This window comes from Eriocheir sinensis, unplaced genomic scaffold, assembly GCF_024679095.1.
Source record: "Eriocheir sinensis breed Jianghai 21 unplaced genomic scaffold, ASM2467909v1 Scaffold244, whole genome shotgun sequence".
In the NCBI taxonomy this organism is placed as follows: domain Eukaryota; kingdom Metazoa; phylum Arthropoda; class Malacostraca; order Decapoda; family Varunidae; genus Eriocheir; species Eriocheir sinensis.
In genome coordinates, this window is record NW_026111548.1 from 134,514 (window position 1) to 144,623 (window position 10,110).

At 45.3% G+C, this 10,110-nt stretch overlaps 1 long non-coding RNA gene across 1 annotated transcript; it reads right to left on the reverse strand.

Annotated features, from left to right (window-relative positions):
- Window positions 1-1,008: 1,008 nt before the first annotated feature.
- On the reverse strand, window positions 1,009-9,346 carry LOC126991131 (uncharacterized). Its single transcript, XR_007745178.1, has 9 exons — window positions 9,130-9,346; window positions 8,775-8,879; window positions 8,096-8,354; window positions 7,594-7,674; window positions 6,710-6,797; window positions 5,964-6,145; window positions 4,641-4,721; window positions 2,537-2,656; window positions 1,009-1,522 (listed from the first exon to the last, which is right to left on the reverse strand). It is a non-coding gene; the product is annotated as an uncharacterized LOC126991131 (long non-coding RNA).
- Window positions 9,347-10,110: the final 764 nt, after the last annotated feature.

Sequence of the window (10,110 nt, forward strand, 5' to 3'; positions counted from 1 at the left end):
ATAAAGACAGGTGTGCTAGGATAATGTGTGCTGGAAAAAAGGTCTGTCAAAGATAAATCCGTGGAACTCAGTATTCAAGTATTATTCATTGGTGAAAGCTGTTAGTGACAGACTGGTAGGCATCTGGGCATACAGACAGACGAGCAACGGACAGATACACACAACTAGAGACAAAGACATGAAAGAACACACACACACACACACACACACACACACACACACACACACACACACACACACACACACACACACACACACACACACACACTCTCTCTCTCTCTCTCTCTCTCTCTCTCTCTCTCTCTCTCTCTCTCTCTCTCTCTCTCTCTCTCTCTCTCTCTCTCTCTCAAAAGAAGCTGACAATTTTAAACCCCCGGTTGACCAGGCGTTTCAAATGAAGTATTTATGGAGAAACTACTCACTGCCCGTAACTCTTGGACGCTTCTTCACACACAGCCTTCTCCAAGGTATGCGATAAATACATTACTGCGAGAAATGTTTTCACCGTAACTCGTGTGGCTTTCCTTCATTCCTTGATTGCGGGGGAAAGTTCAGGAAAGTATAGAATTATGTAACCATCACCGTCACAGCTCGCCGCCCTTTCCTCTCCCGCTGAAAGCTTGAGAAATGTGCTGTGGTCGCCTCCTCCCAAACGTCCACTACAATAACGCCAACTTTTTGAAGCCTTCCTTTAGTAGGCGCCAGACGTAAAGAATTCGACGGGAAGTGTCGACTGGATTCGGCGGTCAGTAAGGAATTCTAAGGATTATTTATATTTTTTCTTACCGGTGAAGAGGTATGGATTAAGTCGGGAGGTTGCAACTCCCGGGGATCTGCTTATTAAAATCAACCTTTCATTGAGGGAAGTCGACCTCGGTAGGTAGATAAGGTTAAGCTGACAGTAAGGTTGTGGCTTAATGTCATACTTCTCGGTGTGCCGCGGATTATAGGCGAGATAAGTGGAGGACATGAGGGATAACTTTCACCAGTCCTGCCCCTTAACCCCTTGACTGTGGATTTCCTACAAGAAGACCTCACCAAGCTACAGCAATGGAACAAAAAGTGTCTGCTACAATTCACTGAAGAAAAATGTAAAGTCCTGCACCTTGGGAGGGGATATCCAGCACACCAATACCACATGGGAAACACTCCACTATCACCACAGAGGCAGAGAAAGACCTGGGACTGTATGTTACCGGGCTACCAGTGAAGGCCAAATCCGTGCCAATTGCAGTGGTCGGATTAAAGATCCCCACACTCACCTTGAAGCAGAGCGCCGGCCAGTAGCGGCTGTGGGTACGGATGACGTCACTGATGGTCTGCACGGCACTCTTGTTGGGCACCAGCTGGGGCTCAAGGGGGGGCAGCGGATCCCCCAGCAAGGCCTTGGCACACAGCGTCATGCAGTAGCTGATGGTGTTGAGGCTGAAGCCGCCCTCCAGTGCCAGAACCATGCGGCCCTTGGCCAGGCCAGACAGAAAGGCCATCATATGTTCAAAGCAATCGGGACTCACGCGGCAACCTGGGAGTGCGTGTGAGGCTGTTACTTTAGGTATGAGATGCATGAAGAGAGGAATAAGGGAGGAGGAAGAGGAAGGGAGTCCTGTAATATGGAATGCAATGGTTAGGGTGTGTTACTTTAGGTATGAGATGCATGAAGGGAGGAATAAGGGAGGAGGAAGAGGAAGGGAGTCCTGTAATATGGAATGCAATGGTTAGGCTGTGTTACTTTAGGTATGAGATGCATGAAGGGAGGAATAAGGGAGGAGGAAGAGGAAGGGAGTCCTGTAATATGGAATGCAATGTTTAGGCTGTGTTACTTTAGGTATGAGATGCATGAAGGGAGGAAAGGGGGTGATTAAGAGGAAGGGAGTTATTCACTATGGAATGCAATGGTTAGGCTGTGTTACTTTAGGTATGAGATGCATGAAGGGAGGAATGGGGGTGAGGAAGAGGAAGGGAGTTATTCACTATGGAATGCAATGGTTAGGCTGTGTTACTTTAGGTATGAGATGCATGAAGGGAGGAATGGGGGTGAGGAAGAGGAAGGGAGTTCTTCACTATGGAATGCAATGGTTAGGCTGTGTTACTTTAGGTATGAGATGCATGAAGGAAGGAATGGGGGTGAGGAAGAGGAAGGGAGTTCTTCACTATGGAATGCAATGGTCTGAGATGACAATACACCAGGATACAATATAAGGAGACTACAAAATGCTTCATTGCATACACATGGCAGCCCCTGAAGATGTGTTATTAAGGCAGATAAAAATAAATAAATAAATAAATAAAAAAAGCAAAAAGAACAATACAGAAATTTTGGATAAGAAAGAACACTAAAGGAATAAAGAGATGAAAACAAGAAACCCAAACAGTAAAGGAGTGCACCAGGGAGTGCTGTTATGAAGCCAAAACTCCCGACCATGAACTGAAAATATAATTATGGAGAGAGAACTGAACTGAACTGAACAGATAGTGGCAGAAAAAGAGAAAGAGGCAGCAGCAGGTAGTCATACAGATAGTGACACCATCCACCAACCTCCAAGTGGGTCCCTGCACCAACATCAAGGCTGGCAGTGACCAGGACCAGCTGTGGGTTGAACTGGTAGGCCACGGGCAACACCACCTGAGTGAGAGCCTCTGTGTCACCCATGCCACTCTGAAACAACACAAGAAAAACACTGTGGCTTTAGTAAACACAACTTCTTCCTCCTGAACTGTGGCTGGGAAGAAGGACACTGGACGATGAAATACCAGAGCTGAGGACCATAACTGATTCTTGCATTGGGAGCTTGGATAGCAGGGTGAACCTTCATGTGCTGGACAGGGTTGTGCCAATCTAGACATTGATCAGTGGGAATCATAACAGGAAAAAAGTGTCAGGTAATTGTGACTGAATGAAAATGCAATACTTCAGCACCAGTGTAGGGAGAAAAATACTCAGAGGACTTAGCACTCGAGGGTCAATTTTCTGATTTGTAGCTGGGAGGAAAGACACAGGATGGCAAAATAGCTGAATCAAGGGTTTATATATATATATATATATATATCTCTATATATATTTATATATATATATATATATATATATATTTATATATATATATATATATATATATATATATCTCTCTCTCTCTCTCTCTCTCTCTCTCTCTCTCTCTCTCTCTCTCTCTCTCTCTCTCTCTCTCTCTCTCTCTCTCTCTCTCTCTCTCTCTTCCCCCTGCCAGCCTAGTTTCCTTTTTATCATTCCTTCTTTCCTTAAATTTCCTTGGACTCTTCCCTTCTTTCTCCATTTAATTATTCCTCTTTCTCCTCCTCCTTCCTACCATCTTTCCAGGCCTCCTTTTCCTTCCTTCCTTCCTTTCTTTCCAAGTGAGGGCTGGAGCACTATTTCAAGTTGGTTAGCATGTGTTTGAATAGGTATTTAGAACAATCAAAACACCTCTCCTTCTGAAACTGATCTCTCTTTTGGCCACTTAGGCAATTATGGATAAGTAAAATATTGTGCCAAAATTGTTCCTGGTCCATGTAATGTGTCTATGTATTTTTTGGGGGAGAAAGGATGGACTCTATCTATTTACCTCCCTTTAATACAACCTTGGTGATGCTGTTGTTATGTCCATTTATTCTGTTTGTCTCACAGTAAGCAAACTGCATTGCATTTCTTTCCTCTCTCTCTTCCTTCTCTCCCTTTTCCTGAATGGTTCCTGTCTGTTGAGGGAAACAACCTCTCTCGAAATAGCTGTTCATTTATTTGGGAAAAAACAAACTCTGGGCACCTGGCTCATAGTTGTCATCATCTGATTAACCTTAAAAGATGCAGCATTGAAATACTCCATCTGACATCTTCACTACCAGGTCAATGAACACAGTACAGATAAACTTATCAATTCATGAAAGGTAATACAGCAAATGTCAGGAGATAACTGGGAGTACCTACCTATCACACTATCTATCTGTCTCTCTATCTATCTATCTAGGCATAGTATTTGGACATGAAGAGCCCTCACGTCAAAGGCAGGTCCGGTGAGGGTCAGAGAGTAGGACATGAAGCAAGCGACCAGTGAGCAGCATTCTCAAACTGCAACAATGTCTGTGTAAAAGTAATTCCAAAAAAGAGTCAAGGGGAACTTGGTCCCATGAAGGTGCAGCACACTTGTTAACCCCTTGGCTGTAGATTTCCAGCCAGAAGACAGACCTCACCAAGCTACAGGAGTGGAACGAAAATGTCTGCTACAATTCAATGAAGAAAAATGTAAAGTCCTGCACCCTGGGAGGGGATATCCAGCACACCAATACCACATGGGAAACACTCCACTATCCACCACAGAGGCAGAGAAAGACCTGGGAGTGTATGTTACCAGGCTACCAGTGAAGGGATATCCAGCACACTAATACCAAATGGGAAACACTCCACTATCCACCACAGAGGCAGAGAAAGTCCTGGGAGTGTATGTCACCAGGCTACCAGTGAAGGGATATCCAGCACACTAATACCACATGGGAAACACTCCACTATCCACCACAGAGGCAGAGAAAGTCCTGGGAGGTACCAAGAGCTGCCTCGGGTACATCAGAGTACTTAGACTATCTTCATTATGTTTTGTCTGTGAATGAAAAAACACCTTAGTGTGTAGTGCACTTACCCTTCCGTAAGGCTGCGTGTTGCTCCACCTGCTCGTCACACACCAGACACAGCCTCGGAGACTCACTCAGCACCACGGCCTCTGAAGACAAGGCACAGAGCTCCTCAGTGACTCCTGTTTGCTGTGACTGACCTACCTATGAAAGGTGTACATCCCTCCCTCTTCCTTCTCCTCCTCCTCCTCAGCCATTATTATTGGTCCACTGCAGTACAAAGGCATTTCCTAATGTTCCCAACCTCCCTCACATCTCCTTCACTCCCTCCCTTCCCTTAACTCTCCTTTCCCCTCCTTCCTTTCCCTTTCTTTACCTCCCTCTCCCTTCCTCTCTGCTTCCTTTTCTTTCCCTCCCCCTCTCTCTCTCCCTCTTCCTCTTTGCCTTGCGTAAGCAACATAAGAAGCGTAAGCAACAGAAGCCCCGAAGTCTTCCTCAAACTATATTTAGCATTAGTTAGACCTCATCTTGACTATGCGGTTCAGTTCTGGTCACCCTACTATAGAATGGATATCAAAATGTTAGAATCGGTGCAGAGGAGGTTGCCTAAGATGATTCAGGGTTGAAAAACTTGCCATACGAGGAAAGACTCAAACAGTTAAACTTGCATTCTCTAGAAAGGCGAAGGGTGCGTGGAGACATGATCGAGGTTTATAAATGTATGAAGGGCTTTAATAAGGGAGACATTCATAAGGTTTTGTTGGTAAGAGAACCGGGTAGGACACGAAGTAATGGGTTTAAACTGGATAAATTCAGATTCAACAGGGACATAGGCAAAAATTGGTTTACTAACAGGGTGGTGGATGAGTGGAATAGGCTTAGCAGTCATGTGGTGAGTGCCAATACAATTGTCACATTAAAAAAAAGACCAGATAAATTCATGGACAGCGATATTAGGTGGGGTTAGATACACGGGAGCTTAGGGTCAAAGGAGCTGCCTCGTACAGGCCTACCGGCCTCTTATAGACTCCTGCGTTCTTATGTTCTTATGTTCCCTCCCTCTCTTCCATTGTTTCCTTTCTCCTCTTCCTTCCCTCTCCCTCTCCCTCTTTCTCCTCCTCCTCCTTTTCCTCTTCTTCCTCCAATTTGAATACAGCATTATTTTCTATTACAGGCTTTTACTATAATTTTCTCTCCTCCTTTTCCTTCCTCCTCCTCCTCCTCCAATCTAAAGACCCAACCATGAGCAGAGACTAGAGGAGTGACTCAATGCCATTCCTTTTCATCTCCTGTCTCACACACCTCCTCCTCCTCCTTCTTTCTCTACCAATGTGAACACAACATTACTCTCTCCTACATGCACTTATGGTACTTCTTTCTCCCCCTCGTACCTGCAGCAGTGAGCCGGCCGAGAGCAGGGCACAGACGTTGGTGGCGGGGTGGAGGTAGACAGACTTGTAGTTCTCCTGAAGGGTCTGCAGCTCCTCCTCTCGCTGGGCCTGGAGGCTGAACATGAAGGCCACGTGTTCCTGGCTGTGCATGAGCTCCACCTCCTCATGCTGGGCCACCGAGGCTGTGCAAGGATGGATAGAGGGAGGGAGAAAAGGGTTAGATTAGGATTAGACTCTTTCTTTATCAATATCTCTTTGACATCATCTATAAATCTCTCTATTTCTCATTTACTCTCTCCCATCTCTCCTTCCTTTATCCAGAATCTGTTTTGCATCATCATCATCATCATCATCTCTCTCTCTCTCTCTCTCTCTCTCTCTCTCTCTCTCTCTCTCTCTCTCTCTCTCTCTCTCTCTCTCTCTCTCTCTCTCTCTCTCTCTCTCTCTCTCCTTCCTCAATTCTAATTCCAACAATGAGAACAACTTCTTTGCCTCAACTCAACCCAACTGATCCTACTGGCTGACACTGCATCATGTTTATAAAGCAGGTCCCAGGAATAGAGAGAGCTGCATACCCTCTATGCTTTACTATGGGTGGCTATACAGGTGTTAGCCAGTGCAGGTGTGAAGGGAGACTCATACTAAGCAAGGCGAACAAGAAGAAGTAAACAACGGAACAGTGAACGACGGAACAGTGACATAAACATGAACAAACACATCATACAGACAGTGCCTCCACCACCCACCTGCAGCCGCTGGCCTCGTCCCAGCACCCCGGCACGCCCCAGCATCTCCCACACCCACTGGATGCACTCTGGCTGCTCTGGATGTTCCCTTTGTGTGGGGGGGAGAGGGGGAAAGAGGGTGAATTAGTGTGTACCTCTGTGTGTTGTGGTGTGAGGGAAACTTGTCTGGTAAAAAAGGTTGCTCTAGTACAAGGGTAGAAAGCTGCCTCAAGGGGTTATGTGTGGTCAAAGTTATGGTGGTTAAGTGTTGGTTAGATAAGTGAGGAAAGCTTTGTCTTCTAGCTCTGGTAAAGCGTATTAAAGCTGCCTGAATGGGTGACATATGTAACAAGGAATTGGGTGAAAATAAATAAATGGTATGCAGAAAGTTGGAAAGTTTTGTTTAGTCTGTGCAACATCTGTGGTCATATGCCAGAGAGAGACAGGAGGGGGAAGGAAATATAGGAGAAGGGAACAGATCCCAGGAGACGGGACACAACCCCCGATTAATACCTGGTACCCATTCACTGCTGGGTGGACAGGGGCGTAGGGTATCAGAAAAGCCCAAATTTTTCCACTCCACCCAGGAATCGAACCAGGCTCTCTCGGTTGTGAGCCGTGTGCTAACCACTGCACCACGAAGTCCTCTATAAATGGTATGTGAGGAAACTGAGTCTTTTTGAAGTAAAAGCTCTGGTAAAAAGATGCCATGTGCTGCCTCAGTGGGTTTGGTGTGGACAAGAAATTCGGTCCAAGTAGATATGTATGTGAGGGAAACTTGGTCTTCTTGAGGTAAAAACTCTGGCAGGTACCAAGAGCTGCCTCGGGTACATCAGAGTACTTAGACTATCTTCATTATGTTTTGTCTGTGAATGAAAAAACACCTTAGTGTGTAGTGCACTTACCCTTCCGTAAGGCTGCGTGTTGCTCCACCTGCTCGTCACACACCAGACACAGCCTCGGAGACTCACTCAGCACCACGGCCTCTGAAGACAAGGCACAGAGCTCCTCAGTGACTCCTGTTTGCTGTGACTGACCTACCTATGAAAGGTGTACATCCCTCCCTCTTCCTTCTCCTCCTCCTCCTCAGCCATTATTATTGGTCCACTGCAGTACAAAGGCATTTCCTAATGTTCCCAACCTCTCTCACATCTCCTTCACTCCCTCCCTTCCCTTAACTCTCCTTTCCCCTCCTTCCTTTCCCTTTCTTTGCCTCCCTCTCCCTTCCTCCCTGCTTCCTTTTCTTTCCCTCTCAACCCTCCTCTCTCTCTCCCTCTTCCTCTTTGCCTTCCCTTTTCTTTCCTTCCCTCCCTCTCTTCCATTTTTTCCTTTCTCCTCTTCCATCCCTGTCCCTCTCCCTCTTTCTCCCCCTCCCTCCTCCCCTTCCTTCCCTTCCTCCCTACATACCTTCCCTCCTCAGCTGCAGCAGTTTCTCACCAATCCTCTCCCTGAGCTGCTGGTCTGTGGTGTCAGGAGCTGCATGGTGTCTCTGGTCTGGAGGCGTAAGGGCCAGACACCCACCAGGCCTTGGAAGGAGAGGCTCGGGGTGAAGGTGCTGGGATCAGCCTCGCCCCGCACCTCCTGCTGGCATAAGGACCCCTGGTACTGGAAGTAGCGCCAGTGTGCCCGCTGGACATACACCAGGCTCAGCAGTGTCTCCTGAAGGCTGGGGAGGGCAGGGAAGGGAGAGGAAGGTCAATGTTGAGAAAAAGAGCAGGTTAACTATAGGAAAAAGACATTGTTTCTGAGATCCAAGAAAGGGAATCAAGGAAAAATAAGACAATGCTACAGGCCCAAACAGCTTCCTCTTAATGAGCAGACATGGATAGGGAAAATAAAATAGACAGCGACAGTAAAGTAAGGAGAATAATAATAATAAAAAAGAGGGACAAAAACAATATTAAAACAAAACAGTTCAATAAATCCTGCATCAGAGATAAGGCAGACAGAGAGATAGATAAATGGATATAGACAGACTGAGATAGATAGATAGATAAAGACAGATATAAGCAGAGATAGATAGACAGGCATAGAGATGGACAGATTGATACAGAAAGATACAGACAGACAGACAGCTATCAGGCACCTTGGTGATGGCTGCGGGGGGGTCCAGCAGGGGGGCAGTGGTGGCCCAGCAAGGCACTGAGGGTGTGGGCGGCACTCTTGGCCTGGACGGCAGGCACCACCCACCCTGCACACACAACAGGGATTGCTTATTACCATTCTAATTATTATTATTATTATTATTATTATTATTATTATTATTATTATTGTTGTTATTATTACTATTATTATTATCAATATTACTATCATCCTGCTATGTTATAATAATTGTCTAAGCTATTTTTTAGATTTCTGTGCAATATTTTTTTTTCAAGTTTTCAGTGATGTATCAATTTTTTTTTTCCCAATTGAATTCTATAGGGAGGTAGAATGCATACCAGTGTGTGGATGTGTGGTGCTCAGTTCCTGCCACAATGTTTGGGTGAGGTCAGACTGGTCACCTCCAGCACCAGCACCACCTTGCCCCGCACCAGGGCCATCAGCTGGGAGGTGAGGTGTGTGTACAGGCCTGGCCACACCTCCAGCACCAGCACCACCTTGCCCCACACCAGGGCCATCAGCTGGGAGGTGAGGTGTGTGTACAGGCCTGGCCACACCTCCATCTCACCCTGAAACACCAGACAGTGAAATAAAGTATACTAAATATACTGTATTATTATTATTATTATTATTATTATTATTATTATTATTATTATTACTATTGTGTTTGGCTTCCCTGTTAAGAGTGGTTCATAATAGGAAGTTTGTGATATAGTTGAGTAAAATAAAATATATATACCATCTTTTATTATTATTATTAGTAGTAGTAGTAGTAGTAGTAGTAGTAGTAGTAGTATCATCATTATTATGAGGTTTGACTTCCCTGCTGGAGTGATTCACACTGGCAAGTGTCTGGATGAGGAGACAGAGCTGAGAACATCCATGAATTTATGAAAGTAAGTACAGTTGTATGAAAGCAGAAATGGAGGCAGGTCAACACAAGCTTAGTTAAAATCCTCTATACTATGACTAAGTAAATGCACACAAAAAACAGACAAACAAGCAGAGGCACACACACACACACACACACACACACACACACACACACAGATACATGACTTAGAATGACCTTGAAAATAGAGAAAATTGAGTTCAAGCGAAAAATATTCATGAATTTAAAGCTAAACTTGATAAACTGAAATTTGGAGACAGGGCCAGTGTAAATCATCCTGTATATCACTAGGTAAATACACACACACATACAACCTCCACCCTAACACATACACAAGAGCCCACAAGTGTAGCTCAATTCCTATATATCACAACTATAGTCTGCTCACTTAATTCTGACCCAAGCTGACAACATAAACCTAAGCGTG